Here is a 25,958-nt window from a genome sequence, read left to right on the forward strand (position 1 = left end):
CGTGTGCCAGCACGTCTGCGTGCACACATCTGTTTCTGTGCCTGTTGAGATACACGTATCTCTCTCTGTGTATATTTACACACACACACAACCGTGAGTTTGTGAGTTCTTATCTCTGACTCGGATCCAGTAGGACACGGTTCTTCCTAACCTTCCCCCTTCTCTTACTCGTGACCCTTTTCTCCGGCAGCGAGAAACTTGGCTCCCACTGTCTGCAATATATTTTACTTGTTCACACCGTGTGTACACAAAGAGCAGTGACTCTACCTGGAGGCAGTTTTGTCCCCAGAGGGCCATGTGGCAATGTATAGAGACATTTTCAGTCTTCACAACTCAGGTGGGGGAGTCTAATGGCGTCTAGTGAGTAGGGGACCGCCTGCACGCGCAGGACAGGACAAAGAATGAAACGGACCACAATGCCAGCAGTGCCGATGTTGAGAAACCTTGAATGTCAAGTAGTTTCGGAATGGCCGTTTACCCCTGTGAAAAATAAATTTACTGGGGCGCCTGGGGGACTCCGTTGGTTAAGCTTCTTTCTGACCGTTGGTTTCGGCTCAGGTCATGATCTCACGGTTCATGAGTTTCAGCCACACGTGGGGCTCTGTGTTGACAGTGCAGAGCTTGCTTGGGATTCTCTCTCCCTCCCTCTCCCTCCCTCCCTCCCTCCCTCTCTCTCTCTCTCTCTGCCTTTCCCTGCTCATGTGCATGCTTTCTCTCTCCCTCTCAAAACAAAAACACAAAAAACAAAAAACAAAAAAACATAAAAATGAATATACTAAGTAGCATATAATATTTGTGTAGTTATTTTTTTCTTTAGTCTTACAGCATTTATTCAAAACAGTGTCATCCAGAGTTTACTTGGGTTCGTTCCTTCCCCCTCTTCCTTTAGTATGGTTGTTACTCACTTAGGATACAGTTAGGGTCACGGTTACTGTTTGTACTCAGTTGGGGTTTGACTGATTGAATGTGTGAAACGTCACGGTTCTAAAAGAGCCCAGGGCGCCTGGGTGGCTCAGTCGGTTAAGCGGCCGACTTCAGCTCAGGTCACGATCTCACAGTCTGTGAGTTCGAGCCCCGCGTCGGGCTCTGTGCTGACCGCTTAGAGCCTGGAGCCTGTTTCAGATTCTGTGTCTCCCTCTCTCTCTCTGACCCTCCCCCGTTCATGCTCTGTCTCTCTCTGTCTCAAAAATAAATAAACGTTAAAAATAAAATAAAATAAAAAAATAAAAGAGCAGTACACAAAGATCTGCTCCCAAGGTGGGAATCTGGTTTCACAAGGTCCCCAGATGATTCCAATACTCACCTGTTCAGAACCGATGGTGTAGCTTATGGGCTTTGAAGTCAGACCTGAATTTAAACCCAGTCTCTTACCAGGTATGTAATGTCGGGTAGGTCCCTTTCCACCTCTGAGCCTGTACTTCCAAGGGTTGTGGTGACGATACGAAAACATACATGCAGCGCTCGTCACAATGCCTGCACACGGCACCCAGGCGAGAGCTGATCTCGTTCCTTTGCGTACCCATTTAGCAAGCAGGTTGTGTTGCTGCTGTGTCCTGAGGCCCCAGACTGCTTCCTCATGAGGCCGAATAATGAAGACGCTGTTCGTGCCTTTGAGTAGTTCACCTTCTAGGGAGGTTCTTGGCGGTTTTGCAGAAGGTACGATGGCCATTTCCTACATTGATGTGCGATATAAGAGACTAGGATAGTAATAAATCATGATTTTATGGAAGCTTGTCCCTAGAAAGCCTCACTGGTGCAGACTGTGTGTGCGCTTGTCTGGTGAGCTATCGTGGTAAGAAACAACAGTCTAGAGACACAGGTAGTATGTGTCTCAGACTCTGCCGGATAGAAGACATTCCAGGCTTCTCAGGATGTCTAGATACCAGGCCATTTGAGTGAAGTTGAATTCTCTAGTGAGTGTCTGTAGTCCGATGTTTAGCGTTCTTAGATACCAGGCATTCAAGTGATTTTTTTAATGAGTGCTTTTCAATTTCATTATGTGTACAGATCATCTGGGGATTTAGTTAAAAAGCAGAATCAGGGTCGGTAGATGTGGACGGGGGCCTGGGAATCTGCACTGATACCAAGCTCCCAGCAGATGTAGTTGGCCGTGGGTCCCACGTTGAGTCATGAGAGTTACTGCACGACTTTGAAATTCTATTTTCTGGCTTTCGGTCCTAGTTCTTGTACTTACTAGACAGGCGCCTGTTAGGAGTGCTTAATTTCACTCTGCATGTTGTATGATGTTATTAGCTATCGAACTCAACACATGTAACAATTAACATTTTAAATTAACAATGTGAAGACAAGCCTCCAACAGCTAATTGGTAGAATCGACAGACGAGTGTCATAATTTGGTGTTGCAGCTAAGGATGTCCTTCTTCCATTTGATCTACATTTTATCTGTGAGACTTACCCCTTCCCCGCCCCCATTGTGACAGCCACTGACACGGATACCTAAATAAGCGAAAATTAGCACCAGAGTTTTGTTTTGTTTTGTTTTGTTTTTAAGTAAGCTCTACACCCAACGTGGGGCTTGAACTCACGACCTGACAGCAAGAATTGCCCGCTCTACTGACTGAGCCGTCCAGGTGCCCCAGGACCAGAAGTTTTAAAAAATATATACGTATGTTAACACTGCTCTCGCTATATTCATGTATAAATGATAAATAAAAAATGTTTTAGTGGAACAGTTTTTGAACTACCAATAAATGAAAGAGAATAATGCATTATTTACATTATCCTGTCAAATTTTCTGATTTGTTTTTTCTTAATTAGTTTTTTGGTATAGAAGTACATTTCTGTAATTTATATTGTAAATCGAGGGTATGTGCTCAAGGGCACTTTACCCATAAAGGGTGGAAGAAGAAAGTTTAGATTTCACTGCTATGGAGCAGAGAAAAAATGGCTTTCTTTTGAAAAAACATTGAGGGCAGATGTTCATGGTTTGCCACTCGGACTAAACGAAGCTCTCCTTAGGGTGTTTGCTGGGTATCTGACACGGAGAGACTGTGATTCCCTTGATGTAGTGTAGCTGGAATTGGGGGCCCTTCACTTGGAAGTAAATGTTTGTGGTGACACAGCGTCCCTCCCCTCCCCGAAGCAGAGGGCAAGGGACCCTAGAATTGAGGTGACCGGCTAGTCTGTTACATTAACTAAATGGAGTTGACCTAGTCCCGGTTCATGAGGGTTCTAAGGGTCTTCGGAAGAAAGCAGTTGTTATAGGTGAGTGTACATGGATTAGCCTGCCTGCTTGGGGCCCCGCTTTTCTCGGTCTTTGAGCCCGAGTGCCCAGACTTTGCGCTCCGTGGCACCTGTGACACTCTTAAAATTGGCGGAGGATCTCAAGGAACTTCTGTTTATATGAGTTACAGCCATCAGTCGTTAAGCACAGCAGGAATTAAAACAGAATTTTAAAATATTCATTAATTCATTAAAAAGATAAAACTGTTGCATGTTAACATAAATAACATATTTCATGAAAAATAACTGTATTTCCCAAAAGAAAAATTAGAAGAGTGGCATTATTGTACATTGTTTACAAATCTCTTTAATGTCTGGTTCCCTAGAAGACAGTGGATTTTTCTCTCTGCTTTACACTCATTCCATTCCCTCTGTCACAATATGGCGCATCGTGTAGCCTCCGGAAAACTCTGTTGGACACTCACGACCCATGAAGAGGGGACCGACATCACGTAGATCTGACCTTGCTGGCACCCTGGAGGGGCCTGTGGGAACCCAGGGTTTCCCTTCATCCTGGGCTAAGGAGGGAGTTGCTGTGGCTGTTTGTGGCCAGCACAGGGCCAGGGGCTGGGTCTGCCTCTCTGGAGAGGCTCGGCGGGGAGCTTGGCGGGGGCTCGGCTAGGGGTGCCTTCTGGGTGCCCCGTGTCCCGTTTCGGTCTCCCGGGCCGTTACAGGTCTCAGATCAAGTTTCGTGGAGCTCTGATAGCCCACAAGCCACCTGGGTGTGTATCTGCTGAGTCCAGTAAACTCTTCTGGACGAACCTATTCCAGGTTCACTGAGAAATCAATTAAATGGATAGAATTTGCTCAGTTTCTAGTTTTTCTCTTATAAATTATTCGTATCTGTTCTTTTTGTTAGTCAACATTAGCTGGAAAGACAAATGAAAGTTTTATTATTAATGCAAGACCTTGAAATGATCATCATACAAAATTGATACACTTGTTTTTTGTTGTGATATATAGGCCCTTGGTTGAGTTTTGTTAAATATATATATATATATATATATATATATACACGGTATATATATATACACGGTAATATCTTCTGCAATGAAATTACTCCTAATATGTTGCAGAATTAAATATATCCCGTTTTATGCCACGTCACGTGGAGTCCGCCTGGTATTTCATAGAGTACTGTGATGTTCTGGTGTTCTGCCCAGTGAAGAGGTTTGAAAACCCTGCAGAGGGCGACCGGGGAGGCGATGTTTAGGCCCGAGCTGCTGCGTGTGATGGAGCACCCGGAGCCCCCGCCATCGCGGCCGTGGGGACACGGGGCAGAGACTCCGCGATCCCTCCCCGGCCCGCTGATGGGGCTGACACTCAGGCTCCTCCCGTGTCTCTCCTCCATGGTTTCCTGATGCTGATGGCAGACGGGGCGGGGGCAGGGACCCTGAGTATTGGGTGCCGGGAGACGGGGAGCCCAGCGGCGGGGACAGCTGCCACAGCTGACCGTTAACACTTGTTTCGTTGACTGACGATTCAGGCCCCGGCCCGTTCAGGAAATGTGTGCGGACCTACCGTGGGCTTTAGAATCACGTCGAATAAATCGACACACTAAAGCTGGTGTTTTGAGGAAGCTGCACCGACTGTGAGAAGACCCAGTTTGCATCTCCCTGGTAAATAAAACCTGCCTTTCTTCCTCCGGGAGGATTAACTAGCCAGGAGGCTGCTCTTTGAAGCTGCTGGACTTGCACAGGCCCGGCCGGCAGCCCAGAGGTGGAGGAAGCCGGTGTACTTTGATGTCAGAGCTGATTTCAGACCATCTTAGGTTGCGTTTTCTTTGAAGCACCGTGATTCTAGGCGACCTCTGCGCACGTAGGGCCAATCAGTTGACCTAGAAAAGCCTAGAAAGAAAAGGCCTTTGCCGAAAGGGAGTTGAAAATAGCTACAGGTTGAAATATCATGTTTACTTAAAGAGTTCTGAGAGAGATTATTTGGAGTTAATCTAGTTTCCCTAAAAGCACGAGATTAGTTGTTCAGAATGATTTCTTGTGGGAGGTTACGATTGGTTGTGGTGCGTCCCTTGGAATTCTCTGGGCTCCGGCAGATCCGACTTGCAGATATTTCTGGGAGGGGCCTGTTTAGGGTTGGGTGCACAACTGCATAAACACGGAGTGTTTTATTTTTAAATTTTTTTTTTCAACGTTTATTTATTTTTGGGACAGAGAGAGACAGAGCATGAACGGGGGAGGGGCAGAGAGAGAGGGAGACACAGAATCGGAAACAGGCTCCAGGCTCCGAGCCATCAGCCCAGAGCCCGACGCGGGGCTCGAAACCACGGACCGCGAGATCGTGACCTGGCTGAAGTCGGACGCTTAACCGACTGTGCCACCCAGGCGCCCCTTACACGGAGTGTTTTAAATAAAGGGTTTTGAGTCGGAAAAAATAAACACAGAGGCTGAAGGTTCAGTTCAGAGATACGGAGTTACCAGGTTTCTTTTCCCTGATGTCAAGTTAATGGGAAATTGGAAACCGAGAGCTGGTTTGTGTTACCTTCCTACACCTTAAAACGTTGCTTGTCAGGACAGGCACATTTTTAAAATACTTGTTTGAATACCCGAATTATAAGCCTTATTTTCCTGCCAGCTTGTCACCCTTCTGAATGGTTGTTCTGATAACACAGCATCTGGACACTTCTCAACCAGTCGGGATTAAAAGAAGCTGGTCAAAGTGTTTTCTTCTCCCTTTGCTCTTACGTCCACAGGCCCGGGTACTTTCTGGTTTCAGGCATGATAGTTTCTTTAAGTATTTATAAATATCACACTGCTTTTTTTAAAAAAAAACTTTAGGGGCGCCTGGGTGGCTCAGTCGGTTGAGTGTCCGACTTTAGCTCAGGTCATGATCTCACCACTTGTGGGTTCAAGCCCCGTGTCGGGCTCTGTGCTCAGAGCCTGGAGCCTGCTTCAGATTCTGTGTCTCCCTCTCTCTCTGTCCCTCCCCTGCTCATGCTCTGTCTCTCTCTGTCTCAAAAAAATAAATTAATTAATTAATAAAAACATTTTAAAAATTTAAAAAACAAAAACAAAAAAACTTTAATCGTTTTTTTAAAATTTATTTAAACTAAAAACAACAACTACGTTTCTCCTACCCTCTACTCCCTCTCCCCACCCCGCCACCCCTGGCCCCTACCAATCTATTCTGTGTACCTTTGAGCTTGGGGTGTCTGTTTTAGATTCTACAATAAGAGAGATCATACGGTGTTTCTGTTTCTCTGTCTGACTTATTTCAGTTAGCATAACGCCCTCACAGCCCATCCATGTTGTTGCAGATCACAAGGTTTCATACTTTTTTATGGCTGAGTAATATTCCATATTACATGTATAGACACACACACACACACACACACGCGCGCGCGCACGCCAGATCTCTATCCAGTCGTCTGTCAGTGGACACGTGGGCGGTCGTAAATAGTGCTACAGTGAACACGGGGGGTGCAGATATCTTTTCAAGTTAGCCTTCTCATTTTCTTCAGATGAGTACCCAGAAGTGGGATTGCTGGGTCGTAGGGTAGTTCTGTTGTTAACTTTCTGAGGACCCTCCACACTGTTTTCCAGAGCGGCCGCGCCCGTGTGCATTCCCACCAATGGTGCACGGGGGGTCCCCTTTCTCCGCAGCCTCGCCAGCACCTGTTGTTTCCCGGGTTGTTGATCTTGGCCATCCTGGCGGGCGTGAGGTGGTATCTATCTCATCATGGCTTTGATTGGCATCTCCCTCGTGATGAGTGACGTTGAGCATCTTTTCGTGTGTCTGTTGCCATCTGTGTGTCCTTTGTGGAAACATGGCTATTCGGCTTGTCTGCCCATTTTATTTTATTTTATTATTCTTTTTTAATTTTTTTCAACGTTTATTTAGGGGACAGAGAGAGACAGAGCATGAACGGGGGAGGGGCAGAGAGAGAGGGAGACACAGAATCGGAAACAGGCTCCAGGCTCTGAGCCATCAGCCCAGAGCCCGACGCGGGGCTCGAACTCACGGACCGCGAGATCGTGACCTGGCCGAAGTCGGACGCTTAACCGACTGCGCCACCCAGGCGCCCCTGTCTGCCCATTTTAAAACCACATTTTTTTTTCTGTTGAATTGTGTGCATTCTTTCCATATTTTGAATATTAGGCCCTTAGCAGATGCATGGTTTGCAAATATCTTCTCCCACTCAGTAGGCTGCCTTTTCGTTTTGTGGATGGTTCCCTTTGCTTTATTACTTAAAAACACCACATTGCTCTTGTGTTTAATGTTTTCATGCTCAAAATAATGATGTCTCTGAGGATGAAAACAGAGCATTTTCCTAACTTAGCAGGTGGGAGTGGGGCTCAGAGGTCACAGTAGGGGAGGAGTGACCCTGCTCTGGCCCTTCTTCAGCCACTGCTCCTGCTTCCGCGGGGACTCTCCGGGGGGCTGGGCTGCTTGGGCTTTGAAAGGTCGGTTATGGAACTCACAGCTGTGGGAGGGGAGGGTCAGCAAAGTGGGTCCGAGTGGGTCTGGTCTGCCTGAGGGTCAGCAGCAAGCCGGCTTTTCATACCCGTCGTTTCGTTCGAGACCATCCCCAGTAAAGGCTCAGCTTTCTGGACCGACCCCAGGCAGCGACCCGCTGCGAAGAGACGCGTGCGCAGCGGAGGGAGGCCGCCGGCAGTGTCTGCTTTAGGGTGAGCCTCACACGTGACGTGCCGGCCGCAACGTCGTGTGAGCGAGACGGAGCCATTGTCTCCGTGGACGTGCACCGTATGCACACGTGTGTGGAACACACCGTCTTCTCAAGAGTACACGGTGTCTTTCTTGAGAGACAGAGCGGGGGAGGGGCAGAGAGCGAGGGAGACACCGAATCCGAAGCAGCTCCAGGCTCCGAGCTGTCAGCACAGAGCCCGATGCGGGGCTGGAACCCACGAACCGTGAGATCGTGACCTGAGCCGAAGTCAGCCAGCTGAGCCACCCAGGCTCCCCTAAAAAGGTTTTTCTTAATGTTGCCAGCGTTACCTCAGCAATATGTAATATTCAAAGGAAGACAGTTTTCACTGTTGACAATCTTGAAAAAAAATTCTTAACCTCTATTTTGCTGTTTCAGAGCAGAAACCTTAAGGAACAAACTATTGAGAAGTTTTGTACCTGCGAATCTAAATCATTTTGAAATCAGTCATAACTGAGAGCTGTGCGTTTTGAGTTCTTTTGTTGAGAAGTACTCTTTTTTTTTTTTTTAATGTCTATTTTTGAGAGAGAGAGAGAGAGAGAGAGAGAGAGAGAGAGAGCTCAAGCAGGGGAGGGGCAGAGAGAGAGAGAGAAAGGGAGACACAGAATCCGAAGCAGGCTCTAGGCTCTGAGCTGTCAGCGCTTGACTCGTGAACTCCGAGATCATGACCTGAGCCGAAGTCGGGCGCTTAACCGACTGAACCACCCAGGTCCCCTGTTGGCAAATCTTCTTAAATATTAAATATCAGCTGGAAAACCGAAGTAAATGATGAATAGTGTATTATTACTAAAAGAGATTTCCTTTAGTATGTAGAAGATTACAATCTGCAGACTTTTACCATTTTTAACTGATTATAGCTTCCTTATAAGGAACTGCCCATCATTGTTAAACAGGCTCATTTATTCAGCCTATGTAATTGTCCACTTCGTTCTTCGTGACCGACTTTTTGTTACATTTTGCACTGGAGACACAATCAGAAGCGAGTGGAACACACATCTCTTACTGTTTATCACCTGTTCATTTAACAGATAATTCTTGAACACCAGCCGTGCACCTGGCGCTGTTCTGCAGGCTGGGGTCGTGGTCCGTGGAGGAAGAAGCAGTCAGTAAATAACGGGTGCTTAAGCTAATTCCAGAGAGGGATCAGTGCTTCACAGATGGGGAGGGCTAATCTGTTAGATCTTTTAGGCTGCTCTGCGTTATAGAAGATGCTAGTACGACTAATCACACACATAAATATGATAAATGCTGAGCAGGAAAAGTAGAGTCCTGTGAGACTATGTCAGTGAGGAGGTGGGGACTAGTCCACTCCAGGGAGACGGGAGAGATTCCTGGGGGAGGTCACATTTGAGCTCGGATTCGAATGTTGGCTAGGTGTGCTGGTCTCCAGGGGCCGCCATATCAAGGCCACAGACCAGGTGGCGTAAACAATACAGAATTATTGCCTTACAGTCTGGAGACTGTAAGTCTGGGATGAGGGCACTCTCTTCCAGCTTCTAGTGATTTGCTGGCAGTCCTTAGGGTTTCTGGCTTGTACACTCGTCATCCTGTCTCCACCTTCATCCTTACACGGGCATTCTCCCTGTGCGTGTTCTGTGTCCAAGCTTCCCCTTTTATGAGGATACCAGTCGTATGACCTCATCCTGAGAAATTACTCTGTATTGGCCCTGTTTCCAAATGAAGTCACATTCTGGGGTGTTGCAGGCTAGGGCTTCAGTATATACATTTGGGGGACACGGTTTAAACCACAACACCAGGAGTTTGCAGAATGAAGAGGGAGGGGAAACCTCTTTGTCAGGAAGGAAGGACAGCACGTGAGGGTCTTGTGTTGGAAAGAAGCGTGGCTCACTTAAGGACGGACTGGGGAGCACATGCAGTGAGGTGGCCCCAGAACATTCTGAAGGTGGGACAGGTATGGAGGCCACGTGGGCCCGGAGCATGGCCTGAAGGAAAATTTCCAGGTGGCAACATCCAGTAGACAGAAGTTTGTGCGTGTCGATCAGGAGAGAGGCCGAGGCTCCGGAGAAGGACCCGGGCTCGGGGCGTTCGGGGTCAGACTTGGCTAAACTCACTCAGGAACAGTGTCTCCGACGGGAGGGCTGGGATGGCACGTGAGGCTGGCCTGTGTGAGGAAGGTGTCGGAACAAGAAGCCCACGAAATGGCAGAGAGCGACATGAGGTAGAAACATGTGGTTGCAGGGGCGTCTGACGCTTGGTTTTGGCTCAGGTCACGATCTCATGGTTTGTGGGTTCGAGCCGCACATCGGGCTCTCTGCCGACAGCGCGGATCCTGCTTGTGATTCTCTCTCTCTCTCTCTCTCTCTCTCTCTCTCTCTCTCTCAAATAAATACTTAAACTTAAAAAAAAAGAAATACCTGGATGGAACGCTGCTCAGAAAACCGAGTTCGAGGCGTGCCGGGAAGGAGGGACTGGCCGGTGGGGTCAGATGCCAGGCGGAGGTCGAGTCGGGCAGCTGAGAAGAGATCTGAGGTCAAAGACCCGCCCGTGTAGGAGGTGAGAGTGGAAACCAGGCTTTTGTGTGTTGGGGACGGAAGAGAAGATGGCGAGGCGGAAGGAGTACAAGCGAGTGTGTGTGTAAAGTGCACATTTGCACACCTGCACAGAGAAATATTGCGGCCTGCGGGCGGGGGCGGGGGGGGCGGGGCACGGACCCGCGAGGCCAGACGGTGCTGTGGGAAGGCGAGCAGATGGGCGGTGCTGGGAGGTGGAGACACGGAACAGAGGCGGTCTTCGCTTCCCGCTTCCCCGGGTGGAGACATCGGGAGAACGGACGACACTCTCACCCTCCCGCCGGCGGGTTGGCAGCCGGGCCGAGGCGCCGGTGCCACGGGTCCCGCTGACCGCAGGCCCCGAACCGGAGCAGGAAACGTGGGCCCCGGCGGCGCGCCCGGGACGCGGACGGGAGCGCGCAGCGAGCGGGGGCGCGCGGTCGTGCGGCTGGGGCGCGCGTTCCCGCGTGTGGTCAGCCGCGGCTGTTGTCGGCGGGGCAAACACGGGTAACAAGCGCGCTCGCGTAGTGGACTTGGCCTGAGTCCAGTGAGGGGGGTTCCAGGAGAGAACAAATGTTCGCAGCCAAGTGCGTTCGCAAGCGGACAGTCTGGACGTGCCATTCTCTCTCTAGCAGATTCAGACGTTACGTTATTGGAACACCACCTGAGTGTGCGTGCTGCGGGTTTCCAGGGCTTGGCACTTGCTACAGGCTCCGATTACTGTGACTTGATTACTGTAAATGCTCTCGGGGAACAGATGCAGGAAGGTGTGCGTGTGGCTGTGGAACGCTCCGACGGGGCATGGAATCCGATCTACAGAGTCAGTTAGCAAAGCAAGGTCGACCTTACCGGCAAGGCCACAACCAGGGCAAGCAGACAAAATAATTTCACTGTTAAAAAAGGAAACGGATGTGGAATTTAAGAAACAAAACAAGTGAACAACAACAACAAAAAAAGGTAATCCAAGAAACTGTCTTTTGTTCTGTTTATTTTTGAGAGAGAGAGCACACGAGCAGGGGAGAGGCAGGGAGAGAGGGAGACACAGAATCCGAAGCAGGCTCCAGACTCCAGACTCCGAGCTGTCAGCACAGAGCCCGACGCGGGCTCGAACTCACAGACCAGGAGATCATGACCTGAGCCGAAGTCGGACACTTAACCGACTGAGCCACCCAGGCGCCCCAGAAACAGACTCTTAACTATAGAGAACACACTGCTGGTCACCACAGGGGAGGGGGTGGGGGGACGGGAGTGAAGGCGTGCACCTGTTGTGAGGAGCACGGGTTGACGTGTGGACGTGTTGGATCACTGTGTGGTACGTCCAAAACTAGTATTACACCGTATGTCAGCTACCTGACATTTTAAGAAAACAAAAAAGAAAACGGGTTTAAATGAAGCAACATGTACCCAAATGCCCAACTTAGAGATTACACCATGTGTGCAAAATGAAGGGAATGTTTCTATATCTGGATCATTTGTCATGAAACAAAGGTCAAGACCGTCACGGTTTTGTGTATTTTGAAATTTTCATTAAAAAAAAATGACTTGAAAAAATGGGCACCTGGGTGGCTCACGAGGTCAGTTAAGCTCAGGTCATGATCTCACGGTTTGTGAGCTGACAGCTCAAGCCTGGAGCCTGCTTCTGCTTCTGTGTTTCCCCTCTCTCTGCCCCTCCCCCACTGGCACTCCGGATTGTGACGGGCCAGGCGTTTTATGGTTGGAGACGGCCGACCACGGAGGAGCCTGAGGGAGCGCGGTCCAGTTGAAGGCCAGGGGAAGCACTTCGGGGAAATTGTGAAAGGGTTAATGATGAGCCTTCACAGAGTGAGTCCCCTTGGCTTATATTATTATTTTAAAAGTAAGTGATCATTTTTAAATACTGAAATACACACTCTTGCCATTTTTCTCAGTCTGTTACTATCCCTTTTTGAAAGGTTGCTGGGACTACATGAGCACCAGCAGTAGCCCTCATTCTGACTCCTTAGACCAAGATGGAGGAAATCATGTACAGTTCGCCTCTTTAAAAGAGCACGACTGATGGAGACAAACAGATAAATAGAACAGAATACAGAGTCCAGAAATAGATCCACACACATATATGGCCAGCTGATCTTTCAACAAAAGCACCAGAGTCATTCCATGGAGAAAGATCAGTCTTTTCAACCTCTTGCGATGCTGGACTAAGTGGATCTCTTGGGGGGTGGGGGGTGGGTTGGACAACCCTTGACCTCTGCCTCACAGCAAATACCAACGTTTTTTGAAAGTAGATCGTAGACCTAAATGTTACAAAACCTAAAACCAAAACTTACAGAACGAAACATAGTCTTTGTGAACTTAGAGTAGGCAGAGATTTTTGTCTTAAGTCCATTCAAGCTTCTGTAACAAAGCAGGGCAGATTGGGGTGGCTTATCAACAGATTTTCTCACCGTCCTGGAAGCTGGAAGACCAAGGTCAGGGTGCAGGTGGGGTCGAGCTGTCTTCTGGTGATGAAATTTTCATTGTGTCCTTATGTGGCAGAAGGGACCAGTGTTCTCCCTGGGCTCGCTTGTGTAAGGGCATTGATCCCATTCACGACGGCCTTGTCCACATGACCTGATCACCTCCTAAGGGCCCACCTCCTGGTATCATTACATTAGGATTTAACATGAATTTGGGGGGAGCGGACACAAACATTCAGACCATAACAACTTCCTAGGACAAAGAAAACCACTATTCATATGATTAAAAAAAAAGTTTTGATAATTTGGACTTAAGACTGTATACGTTTCTGCCTTCAAAAGTTATTATTTAAAAAATGAAAAAAACAGGGCATAAAGTGAGGCAACGTCTGCTTGTATCTAGAATATTTAAAGAACGTTAATAATACAATAATAAGACAATTTAAAAAAAATGGGCAGACTTGAAAAGACACTTCAGTTATTTAAAGTTCACAATGAGGGGGAGCCTGGCTAGCTCAGTTTGTGTAGCGTGTGACTCTTGATTTTATGGGTTGTAAGTTCGAGCCCCACGTTGGGTGTGGAGATTACTTAAAAATGAAATCTAAAAAATAAAATAAAATTCACAGCAAGATATAGGCTCCAGAATGGCTGACGTTAAAAAGACTGGAGAGAAAGCAGAACAGGGGGGACATTTTTGATGGGAGAGTACACACAGCATAACCACTTGCAAAATAGGCAGTTCCTTAGTAAACACACGTGGTTCCATCCCTACACATTTACCCAAAAGAGGTGAAAATGTGTGTCCACAGAAAGACTTGTTTATGAATGTTGCTACCAGCGTTATTTGTGAGAGACAAAAGCTGGCAACAATGGAAATGTCTGTCAGGAGGAGAATGAACACATTGTGAGTAGTCGTGCAGCACAGCCCTCCTCAGCAGTGACAGTTAAGTGTGGACAGATCTCCAGATGTCTATTGAATGAAGGAGACTCAGCACAGAGGATGTTTTCTATGGATCCATTTGCCAAGTTCTAGAACAGGGAAGAGTAATCTGTGAATGAAGGAATTACATCAGTGGCTGCCTGGAGTGGAATAGAGTCGGGGGATTGGCTATAAAGGGTGTAAGAAATAATAGTCTGTAGCCTGATCGTGATAGTAGTTACGAAGGCATGTCCACCCGTTTGTCAGAACCCATTGAACTTTATGCTTGAAATTTATACATTTTATTGAGTGTAAACTATACTTCAATAAAGTTGTTTAGAACTAAGAACATGAAATTGTGTTTTAAATAATTAAACTATTGGTAGCGTCTAGTTTTATGTATTTGTTAAGAAGAATTTGGTTAAATTTATGAGGAGTCGTCCTGTATTTCTAGGGTGTTGTATTAAACCTTCAAGGAGGCAGTTCACTGAATAGTTTAACTTCGCACCTGATAGTTCTGGTGAGACACAGAAATTGAGGGCTGCCCCGTTCTCTCCGGGAAACACTTCCCAACATTTGCGGCCTTCGCTTTCAGCAGACTGGTTTCTGTATTTAACACATGGACCAGTTTTATTATTACATTACTTTTCTGTGTTTTCAGAGGCTGAAGTACTTGGTGTCTTAAACTACATGCACATGCCTTAAAAAACATGAATGTGCTCATTTTGGATTTACGTTCTAGAAAGTATTTCCTGTTTCATCTGAGTCCCGAGAGCAAACCTTCCCTGTGTGTCTTCACTCCACGGTGCACGGTTACTGTCATGTTTCTCTTCTGCTTTGTGTCTGGATGTCTTGCACATGGATTGTTGACATCTGATTTTCACTAGCCTAGTACTTTGGGGAAGAAACATAAGCTTTCTTATTAAATGGTCTTTCTTGTAAAGTCCTGCTCACTTTCTTGGGGGTTGGTTATCGCTTAGGGTTCATGGAGGAAATTTAACTGCAGGGATATCAGCATTGTTTTGAATGGAGAAAGTCTTCAGTAGTTGATGTATTAAAAGTTTAAGCTGGTATTAAAATGTCTTTTTTGGAGGTTCTAAGGGGCATTATTTTTATGTATTTATTATTTTAGAGAGAGAGGGCGAGTGGGGGAGAGGGGCAGAGGGAAAGAGAATCCCAAGCAGGCTGCATGCTTTCAGCACAGAGCCTGATGCAGGGCTCGATCCCACAGCCCTGGGATCATGACCTGAGCTGAAATCAAGAGTCAGACACTCAACAGACTGAGCCCCCAGGAGGGATATTATTTTTAAAAGACCGAGCTCACAGGGCAGTTGAGGGAGGGACACCATTACTGAAGTATCAACTTTGTGTTTATGTGGCATAGATTGTTCTTGAAAGAGGAAAAGTGATTTTGTTGACAAACAAATGCAAATTATTAGCTAGTTTATAGTTCTTTTTTTTTTTTTTTTAATGTTTATTTTTGAGGGGGAGCAGGGGAGGGGCAGAGAGAGAGGGAGACACAGAATCCGAAACAAGCTCCAGGCTCCGAGCTGTCGGCACAGAGCCCGACACGGGGCTCAAACCCACAAACCGTGAGACCGTGACCTGAGCTGAAGTCAAGAGTCAGATGCTTAACTGACTGAGCCACCCAGGTGCCCCAGAAATTATGTTTAATACAGTCTTTCCACGTCATTGTGCTGTCTCCTGAAATTTTCAACCTGTTGATTTAGGGAGAAAAATCAAGAAAACAGAGTCTCAGATTCTAACGGCCAGAGGATATTTAAAACAGTTTTAAAAGTTCCTTGTTTTCTTTCAGTATCTGCCTGAGAAAATCAGACCGTGTCTTCTTAGCTGATGAATTATCATCTGTGATTTCTGCATTGTGGGCATTCAGTCCAATTTCTATGTTGATCAAATTTTCAGTGATAAAATCTCCATTTTACTTATGTCCTCATCACAAAGGGTGAGGGCCTTATTTTATATTATCTGGTTTAAAGGAGTAAGATGATTTAACTAGAGCAAGAATACATTTAATGTAGGTACTACATAGAGCTTGTCTGTTGCCTTAGTTCAGTTTTTCACACCTGAAAGGTTTCTGACTTGAAGAGTTCGGATAATTTTACTATGAAGTTTCATAACAAGTACAATATATGCTGTCTCATTAGGTAAATTGGTAAGACTAAAGCAAGTAAAATCTAGGCAGTGTGGTTCCTAAGACCCCAACAGGGCCCACGTGTTAGATAGCGTACGTCACCTTGCAAACGCTAACCCGCAGGGTGGACACAGACTCCACAGTGGTTGGGTCTGGACTCTGGGCTCACGTGCCTGCGTTTAAAAGTCGATTCTAGGGCGCCTGGGTGGCGCAGTCGGTTGAGCGTCCGACTTCAGCCAGGTCACGATCTCGCGGTCCGTGAGTTCGAGCCCCGCGTCAGGCTCTGGGCTGATGGCTCGGAGCCTGGAGCCTGTTTCCGATTCTGTGTCTCCCTCTCTCTCTCTGCCCCTCCCCCGTTCATGCTCTGTCTCTCTCTGTCCCAAAAATAAATAAAAAAATAAAAAACGTTGAAAAAAAAAAAAAATTTAAAAAAAAAAAAAAAATAAAAGTCGATTCTAAAAAAAAATAAAAATAAAAGTAAAAAATAAATTAAAAAAAAGTCGATTCTGCTGCGTTGTCATTGTGCACCTGGGGGATGAGTTTTCTAAACTTCTTCTCGCGTTCGTGACATGAAGGTAATCATGGGACTTCTTCCGGGAAGCGTGAGGAGTAAACAAGGCCCTATTTATTGAACCGTTACTGACGTCATCCATACACGGTCACATGATGCGGGTCGTTTGGCTGTGCACGTGAGTAGATGAGACATAAAGAGAAAGTCTGGTTGGAGAGTTGTCTTCACTTCCGCCAGACCCTTCATGTGTTGTCTTTCTTGGTTTCTGTTTTCTTTCTTCTGTTGGAGACCCTACTGAGTAATGAACTAACCGGAACATGGAAAGTGGTGTCCTTCACCAGGTTTGCAAACTGGATGGCAGGTAACTGCGTAGTCTGTGTGGAAAACTGAAACTTGACTGTAGTTACACTTCAGATGAAAACAATGACCCAAACGACCCAGAACTTCATGTAAAAAAAATACTGTTTGTTCTAGCAGTTTTAGTTTCCTAGCAAACTTGAGAGGGAGGTACAGAGACCTCCCGTGTGCCCCCACCCCGACCGGGCACAGCCTCCCCGACTGTGGACACCCCTCCCCAGATGGGACAGCGGACGCACCCGCACTGACACATCGTCACCTAGAGGCCACGGTGTACGCTGGGGCCCGTTCTTGGAGTTGGATACGCGCATGTCCGTCATTAGAGTGTCACAGAGTGTTCTCACTGCCCCCCCAAGACCTCTGTGCTTCACCCCCTGCCTCCTCGACCGCTGATCTTTTTACTGTCTCCATCGTGTTTCCTTTTCCAAATGTCCTACGGTTGGAAGTCTACAGTGTGTAGCCTTTCAGCCTGGCTTCTTCGACGCAGTGCCTTCCATGCCTTTTCGTGGCCCGAAAGGTCGTTTCTTTTTAGTGCCAAACAACGTCCCCTTGTCTGCAGGGGCCTCACGTCATTAATCCATCCATCTACTGAAACACGTCTTGGTTCCTTCCAGAAGAGGCTTTTAAGGCAGGGTAATAACTCACTTGAAGAGTTAGATCGGTATGGAAGTAGTGAGCCGTGGTCTCAAGTGGGATCTCACCTGTGATCCGAGCCAAGCTGAAGTTGGGGGTTTTGTCTGGGAATCAGAGCATTCGCTCAAGGGAGGTTTTATATTTGTCTTGTTATGTTTAAAATGGAGAAGGTAGCAGCGTATTTGTGAACGAATGGGAACGACCCAGCAGAGAGGGAGAAGTTCCCGAGGGCCTTCGGCAGCGCTCTGTGCTGGTGAGAGGAAGGTAGCTCGCACGCAAGCGTCCGGTTAGCTTTAGGCATGAGGACAGTTTATCTGTAGAAGCAGGGGGGACGTCAGAGAGCTGACCTGCACGCAGGCGCCGGGGGCGGGGGCCGCGATGTCGCTGCCGATTGCTCGTTATTCCCAGTGAACTAGAAACCGAGGCTGGGGACCCACCGTGAGGGTGGGGGAGGGTTTGTGCGAGGTTTGAAGAGCCCGGGCTCCGGAAGAAAAGAAGGAGATGCCAACAATGACGAGAGACAAAGTAGGTGTCCTTCCTGAGACCGACAGCAGACACTTGCTAACAGACGCCGAGGGCTGTGGGAGAACCGTTCCTCCAGAGCACGGAGCGAGATCACTGAAGGGCAGACGTGAGACCTTCGGAGATCTGCAGACGCCGAGCACGTGTGCTGTCCCGAGATTTGTGCCAAAAGAGCCGCAGAACCATTCGCTTCCGCTGGCAGGAAAGTGAGCCCGGGTGCAAATACCAGAGGCGAGAGTCAACACGGGCCAAGAAATGGGCGCATATCTTGGTCTATTTAAATTAGCGTTCGTGGTAACAAGTAAATATTGAAACGTAACATTGTGCCCTTAAGCGTATCTACTAAGGGAAGAATTTGGAGCACGTGTGTTAACATAACAAGCTGCTTAAGTTCCGGCGCGGTCCTTCCGGGACGAGCGAGGGCAGGCAAGCCCGGTGAGCTCCTCTCCCTTCGGCGGCCTTGGCGGTTGGTCAGTGTGGGGACATCTTAGGTGTGGTGTGACCTTAGCCGCACTGTGTGAAGTTAGAAGGCGCCGGAGACATTTGGCATTACCTTCCCAGTATTCTCAACATTAATCCTCTAAATGTTAGACTCATCAGGTGCCAGAGACGTTCCCAGGCTGGGACGTTTGCTCAGAGGCTGGGGAGGGAGCCGCTCCCGCGCCTCGGAAAACCCGTGTCCGGGCGCCCCGCGGGCCAGACCGCAGTGTGAATAAACATCGAGTTTGTGCTTGAATGCAGCTCTCGTTGTCCTTGTCCCCTCCGCTGTGTGTGTTCAGATCAAGCACAACCTGGCATACGCACTGCTGTGTGTATGGTTCAGGTCCTTCCACGGAAACGGAAGGTCTGCCTCTTTTCTTCCCCTGGTCAGGAAGGGTGAGGCCGGCGGGTGTTGGGCCCCAGCTGGAAAGGGCTCTCATGCCCTTTATTGAGGGTTGCACATCTGTAGAAATCACGTGAAACGTAGAAGGTACAGTGGGGGGGGAGGGGGGGGTTGCAATACGATAGTGAAAGGTAATCTCCAAGACGGAAGTTGCTGAATTTTTAGGTAGAAACTATAGTTTTGTTGGAGCTCCCCAAAAGCCGTGCTTTTGAGAGATCTTCGTAAGAAGTCGTGCCTCACTGAGCCGTTTTGTTCTGAACGTACCGGGTTCGCCGTGTGTGCCCTAGCTTGTAGAGTTTATCAGGTGATGCGTTACCATTCTTGATGTGCAAAAGGCTACAAGTTTCCTTCTTAGACACTTTGTATTGCATTTAGAAAGCGTCGTTTATTTTTGGTTATTCAGGGACTTAGTTGTACCTAATAAAGTGATTCCTAGTTGATTTTATTATTGGAACATTTCACCTCTTTATAATGATATTTTACTAGAAAAACAAAATATACTCATGTTGCGAGTGATGTGTGCTGGTAATGCAAATCAGATTATTTAAGACTCATGTTACTGTTTAGACGAAGATTTAATTGTTAATATATCTAAAATAAAGGAATTAAGTAGCTACCATAAACCCTTTTAGGGATAAGTTGGGGCATAAAAATACAAAAATAAGTTGTATTGGGGCGCCTGGGTGGCTCATCGGTTAAGATCAGACTTCGGCTCAGGTAGTGATCTCACGGTTCGTGAGTTCGAGCCCCGCGTCGGGCTCTGTGCTGACAGCTCGGAGCCTGGAGCCTGCTTCTGATTCTGTGTCTCCCTTTCTCTCTGCCCCTCCCTCGCTCATGCTCTGTCTGTCTCTCCCTGTCAAAAATAAATAAACATTAAAATTTTTTTTAATTAAAAAAAGTTGTATGACAACATATGAAATGTTCTGTTGGGTTAATATTTTATATTGTACAGATAGTTAAATCGTCTAAGAAATATTTTTTCCCTTCGCTGGTAATGCTAAACCAGGCTAGTCTGGGATACATATTACTGATGCTCGGAGTAGAAAGTCTACACCTGTGGTAAAAGAACACGGCATGGTAAATATGTTTACACAGCTGTGTGGTAATGTCACTTATTACGGGGCACACTTACAGAATCTTGTAATGAGCCTCATTTTCATGCAGCCATTAACTCTGGCGTAGCAATGCTAATTAAAGAATAACTTCATGTTTCAAATGCAGACTATATAAACAACATACAGCATCACTTTAGCTATCCACAAGCTCTGACTACATAAATTTGATCATGAGTAGATGTTGGCTGACTCCTGAGGAAATAGAGACTTTCTGTAAGACTATTTATTTACAATTTATGCTTTCATTGCATACTCTGCCTGCTCTTAGGACCAGACTGAGTTTCCATTAAACTTTATTGCATTCACATGGGCTCTTCTGTCATGCTTTAATAAAATTATAAAATTGACTTAATTGGGTCTGTGTGAAAGCTTCCTTTATCATTAATAATTCCATTTATTCCACGAACTTATTAGTTTTGGATAACTTGAATGACTTCATTAAGATTTGCCCTAGAATATGAATATTATTTAAAAATTAAGCACGAGTAAAAGCAAATTTAAAAATGTGCTCATAGGACTTTGTGAATTAAAAAATACATATTTGATTCAAAAGGGTAAATTGTTCCCACTGAATATATATTGCTGTGTTATTATCTGTAAAAATACATCATCTGGAGAATTTAACAGGCAGTGAGTGGTTTCACCCTTTTGTCTAACTATTGAGCTGTTTTGTGCCATGAAACTCCAGAAATACCAAGATGGGAGGCTTATTTTTCGTGCTCGAATATTTTCGTTTCCTTCTATCTGGAGAGAATACCCAGCATCCGTTTGTAATTACTGAAGCCTGCTAGTGAGACTACAGATCTGTTTAGCCTGTACATGGTGGAATCTTTATTATTCCCTCAACTCTTTCAAGAACTCTTTAAAATGGATACTAAGTTATAAGAAGGCCAGGAAAGAGACTCTAGCAGATACACTATGTATCTATTTCCACTCCTGGAAAACCCATTCAGAATGCTTTGGGAGAACTTATTTCTTGCTTGTGTAAACAATTTAACTTCTAAGATGGATGGCGTGAGGTTAGTTATGGAAGGTTTTGACCTCAGTATTTTCCACAGCACTAAGCATGGTGACTGACATATCCCAGGTACCTCTAAATATTTATTGACTTAGTGAATAAATAAGGGTTGATAAAATATTGACTATTCATTGGCACATCATGGAACCTTCTAGCAGAGTGAGAGCCGAGGTGGCCAGAGTGTAAAAGGGTTTGCCTGGTTGGGAAAGAGAGGAGTTTGGAACAGATGACCAGAAGCTAACCAGAAGCGTGTTAGAAACACACATCCCTAAATCACACTCTCCTGGTGAGGAGTAGAAGCCTGTGTTCCAAACGGGCCATCCAGGGATTATGGGATTGGTAGGCCCGTTAGGGAACAGCTGAGGATCAGGAATTCTTTTTTTTTTTTTTTTTAAGTTTGTTTGTTTATTTATTTATTTTGAGAGACAGAGAGAGAGACAGCCCAAGGAGGGGAGGGGCAAGATGGAAAGTGAGGGAGAGAGAATCCCAAGCAGGCTCCACGCTGTCAGCTCAGAGCCCAACGCGGGGCTCGAACTCACGAACTGTGAGATCATGACCTGAGCTGAAACCAAGATTTGGATGCTTAACTGACTGAGCCACCAGGCGCCCTTCTCAAGAATTCTTTCTTGACTGTTTGCTCCCAACCCAAACATCTCCACATCAGAAGTGTTGTGTGATGCCCAGAGAGTTAAATGGATGCCAGTGGGATATCCTAAAGCATTATTTATTTTGAAATCAGCAATCTAATAAATTTAATTTCTCGATACCAAAAATATTTCAATGTAAAATAAATGGAAGCCTTTTCCAAAATCAAAGACCGTTTTCTCGGTGGTAAAGACCTCTGAAGAGTTTTTATTCTTTGACCTTTTCTCTTTGTTTTCTCCTTTTTTTTTTTTTTTTTTGAGAATTCCCGGGGGTTATTACTCTTCTTTTTGTGGTGTTAATACACCACACGTTGCAGATACACTGCGTCTCGATGGCCTCACATTGGTTGGAAACCCTGTTTTCCCTCACAGTATTCCCCTCCTGCAAAAAGGTTCTTGGGCTGCGTTACATCTGAGAATGATGTGGGCTAAACCAGTTTGAGTCGATTCCCTGTTAATTTCAGCTTCCAATCCAAGATGGAGAGATTTTCCTTAGGACTGTGTCTCCAGTGACCCCTTAGGTGTAGAGAAGGAAGAAGTCAGGAGGAGCGGGTCAGGAACTGTGCTTAGTGTTTTACACCCGTCAGCTTGCTCCTGTTCTTAGAACTTGTAACTGTTTCAAGCTCACTATGAATTATACAGGGTGTTGTTCTGTTCGTTCAGCTGGCATAGACATGGCTGGTTTTAATCAAGCGAGTAAAACGTGTATGCCACGGGATTGTGTTAACGCTCTCCCATTAGGATTCGAGATTCCATGGACATATTTGGACACAAGCACGTTTACTTGTGCTTTACCTTGTGAAAGCTATTTATCGAAACCCCGTTCTGTAGTAGGCCCCGCGCCGGTGGACCGGAGAGCTCCGGCCAGCAGGCACAATAGGCCTTGTTTTGGGCACCGTCCTCCACGTGCCAATGACAGAGCGCAAAAGAGAAAACCGAAATGACCCGGCCAGCCTCAAAATCAAGACAAACACCTCAGAGACCGTAAGGTGATCAGCGATGGGAAGTCGTGAGTGGGACTGGAACCGTGAGCTGGCCAGTCTCCCGGCCAGAAGCAGGAAGGTGCTAGACTGCTCCTTGGCTGCTGCGCGGGGGCCAGGCTGGGCCGGGCTCACTGCTCGCAGGAACAAGTGGAAGCAAGAGTCCTCCCCCGCCCCCACTCCCCCCCCCCCCCGCCCCACCGGACGCTGAGTGGTTCTGCCCATGTGTTGGGCCCATGGTGTTGGAAGCTGGGAACCAGGGGAAGAACGTGGGGGTGAACACAGAGTTGAGTGACCAGAGACGAGGCCCATGGTCCGCTGGCTGCACTGTGCCTGACGCCCCCACAGAACTGGAGCCTTACCCGTGCTGTTATCTGCTGCAGAGCAAATACGTGAGCGGTATCAGGCTGGCAGAGGAGATACGTGCAGGCGACCGTGTGAGCACACGTAGGGGGAGGAAGGAAGGAAACAAGGACAACCATGTGAGCACACGCAGGGGGGAGGAAGGAAGGAAGGAAGCCAGGCCAAAACAACAGTCCCTCCCATGAAGCTGGCCCTGCAAAGCTGATGGCCAAAGCTCGCGTTAAGGAGCATGTCCGTCAGCCGCGCTCTCGAGATTGCAAGAGAAGTCTGGGATAGCACCCCCCGCGTGTCTTCCAGAACTGATGCAAGACGGGAGCCAGCGGGTCAGCGGTGCATTCCAGGTGCAAGTGGTAAATACAGGCGCACTCGCGTCTTGGAACTCTGTAGGACTGCGCCAGACCTGAGGGGCAGATCTTACGGCGACGGGGGGAAGAGCCCCCCCTGAGAGGGGAGGCCGTGAACGGACTGGTCATCGGCAGCACGGATGCCAGGAGACGGGGAAGTGATAACCGGGCGGCACTGAGGAGGAAGAACGGTGCGTAGAGTTTGTGCCCTCCTGAGCTGTTACTCCAGGGTGAGAACAAAATTAAGAAAATTTACAGCCTGTAAAATAAGAGTGTTCACCGTCCCCACAACCCCCCAGAGGAGATAGTAAAAAATGGAATCAACAAGAAGAAAGGTTATCCCGCAGAGGATTACGTGGGTGGATTAGGAAATGATACCGGGGTGGATGAAGTCGGTCAGAGCGCAGGACTCCTTCCTGGTCTCTGAAACGTGTGGACAGGATGCGTGCGTCGAATCGCTCCAGCATAAAAGCCCCAGCTCTCGCAGCATGGCACTTGTCCAGAGCAGGTGTGGATGCTCGTCGCCGGGCAGAGAAAGGGGACGAGGCTGTGAGTCGGTCGTCTGGGGAGAGAGGGGAGGAGATTCGGCCGTGCCCAGCTCCGCTGGCGTCCCGCTCCACGGCAGTGGTGAAACTCGGGACTCGCGCTGAGGGTGGTTCGGCCGTGGGGGCTCTTTGGGTTGTTTGGAGCCCTTCTCACGGCGTGCGAGTGCCTCTGTACCAAGAGAAGTGCGATGGCACCTTCTTAGCTGACTTTTTTCCGGGCGGATCCTAGCGATTTGTCTGTTCATTTGTAAATGAGCGCGGTATATACCTTTCTTCAAAAGTTAAGAGTGACTGGCTCAGGAGCTTGTTTCTGGCTTTTCTTTAATTCCGTGTTCCCAAGTTGTGTTTTCTTCTTTCCTCGTGATCGGGTAGTTTGAAAGCCTCCGTCTCTCTGCGTTATTGTAACTTAGGGGTAGAACCAGTTTCCCCGTTGCCCATCAGGTGACCTTAGACTGCCTAGGGTTTAGTATAACCGAAGGGCACGGGCGTCTTCCCCAAACCCAAGGCTGCTGCCGTTTCTCCTGGGGTTGTCCAGAAGGTGTGTCTGCACCAAGGAGCAAAGGGAGGGAGGTGGTTGGCGGGCAGTCCGTGCAGACGCGGCACCGGTAGAGCAAGGGCCGAGGGGGTGTCTGTCCTGCAGGTGGAAGACACTGTCCCCTGAGGACGGCAGGGGCGAGACCTCCCGCAGCCCCCGTGGGTCCCGGATTATAGCGGACGTGATGGGGCTGTGCGGAAACAACCTGGTTGGAATCTCGAGACCACGGTGCCGAGGGCCCTTTGTCGCACCTCTGCGGGGACTCTTAGGTCCACCCAGTGTCACGGAGTTTCCCACTCGCGTTTCTTGTCCAGTAAATTGTGGAAGCCGAGCTGACCGCTCTGTCAGATTACGGCGTGAAAACCGTGGGGTCCCTGCTGCCTCCCTGTGCCGTCCCCCCACTTGCGCTCCTGCTGCCCCCCGAAGCCTGAGCTCCGGCCTGCGGCCTCTCTGCCCGGCCCAGACTTCCCGCCTTCGTACCGTGGCCGCTGGCGCCCCCCACGTTCCTGGTACCGTCTGGGGCGGCCTGCCGTGTTGGCCCAGCCTTTCTTCTGAACTGTGTCCCCAGACTCAAGAGACCGACCGCAGGGGAGCAAAGCCAGGTGCCTAAAGTCCAGTACACTCTTGTCGCACCTGCCTGGTAACTTGAGGGTTCGCCCGAGCGTGTGAGCCAGAAAGACAGCCGAGGCACGGGGACGCGGGTGCGCGAGGACTGATGCGTGCCGGGCGGGGACAAGCCGGATGCAGCCGTGACCTCGGACTCTGACGTCTGCAGGACTCAGCCCGCGCGACTGGATGTTTAAAGCAGGAATGCTGAAAAGTACTGTGCTTCAGACTTGCAACTGTACTTTGAAGTTGCGGAATAAAGTAGAAAGTGGTGATTGGAACTTACTTAGTGCATCGCAGAGATTGATTTCCATGCTGTGAAAAGTGCTGCCCCTCCCCCCCCATCTCCTTGGTAGAAACCGGTATTCTCTTAGAAGGGTTACCTAAGAAAAGGTCAGAACTAAAATATAAAATTGAGCCTAGATCATTTTATAAAATGTTAAAGAACTAAACAGATAACGGATTAAGTTTATTTTTCATGAATAAAACAATGAGCTTTCATATATCATGAAAGCTCTGATATGTGAAATTTCTGATATGTGAAATTTCTGATACATGAAATTTCAACTGGAGGTGTTACTGTCAGACCCCTAGCGTCCAGTGTGAACTTCTAAGTTAGCTTATTGGAAAAGGTAGCTCGTTCACAAAATATTGAAACTACTCCAAGTATATTTAAAACAATTTTTTTTTTAACGTTTATTCATTTTTGAGAGACAGAGACAGAGCATGAGCGGGGAAGGGGCAGAGAGAGAGGGAGACACAGAATCCGAAGCAGGTTCCAGGCTCCGAGCTGTCGGCACAGAGCCCGAGGCGGGGCTCGAACTCACAGACGGCAAGATCATGACCTTGAGCCGAAGTCAGACGCTCGACCGACTGAGCCACCCAGGCAGGGGTCCTTCCAAGTATTTTTTTTTTTTTTTTAATTTTTTTTTTTTTTTCAACGTTTATTTATTTTTGGGACA

The 25,958-nt window shown here is 47.7% G+C and overlaps 1 protein-coding gene across 4 annotated transcripts in view; it reads left to right on the forward strand.

Moving 5' to 3' along the window:
* The window catches only part of DISP1 (dispatched RND transporter family member 1), a 183,865-nt gene that overhangs the window by 85,982 nt on the left and 71,925 nt on the right, over nt 1-25,958 (forward strand). The window contains exon 2 of one of the 4 annotated variants that reach the window (XM_043567759.1): nt 10,294-10,438. The exons of the other annotated variants lie outside the window; for them this stretch is intronic. The gene's annotated coding sequence lies outside the window, so the exon portion shown is untranslated. The remainder of the gene's footprint in view (nt 1-10,293; nt 10,439-25,958) is intronic. 4 annotated transcript variants of the gene reach the window in all.

The sequence above is a fragment of the Prionailurus bengalensis genome, chromosome E4, assembly GCF_016509475.1.
Source record: "Prionailurus bengalensis isolate Pbe53 chromosome E4, Fcat_Pben_1.1_paternal_pri, whole genome shotgun sequence".
Classification (NCBI taxonomy): domain Eukaryota; kingdom Metazoa; phylum Chordata; class Mammalia; order Carnivora; family Felidae; genus Prionailurus; species Prionailurus bengalensis.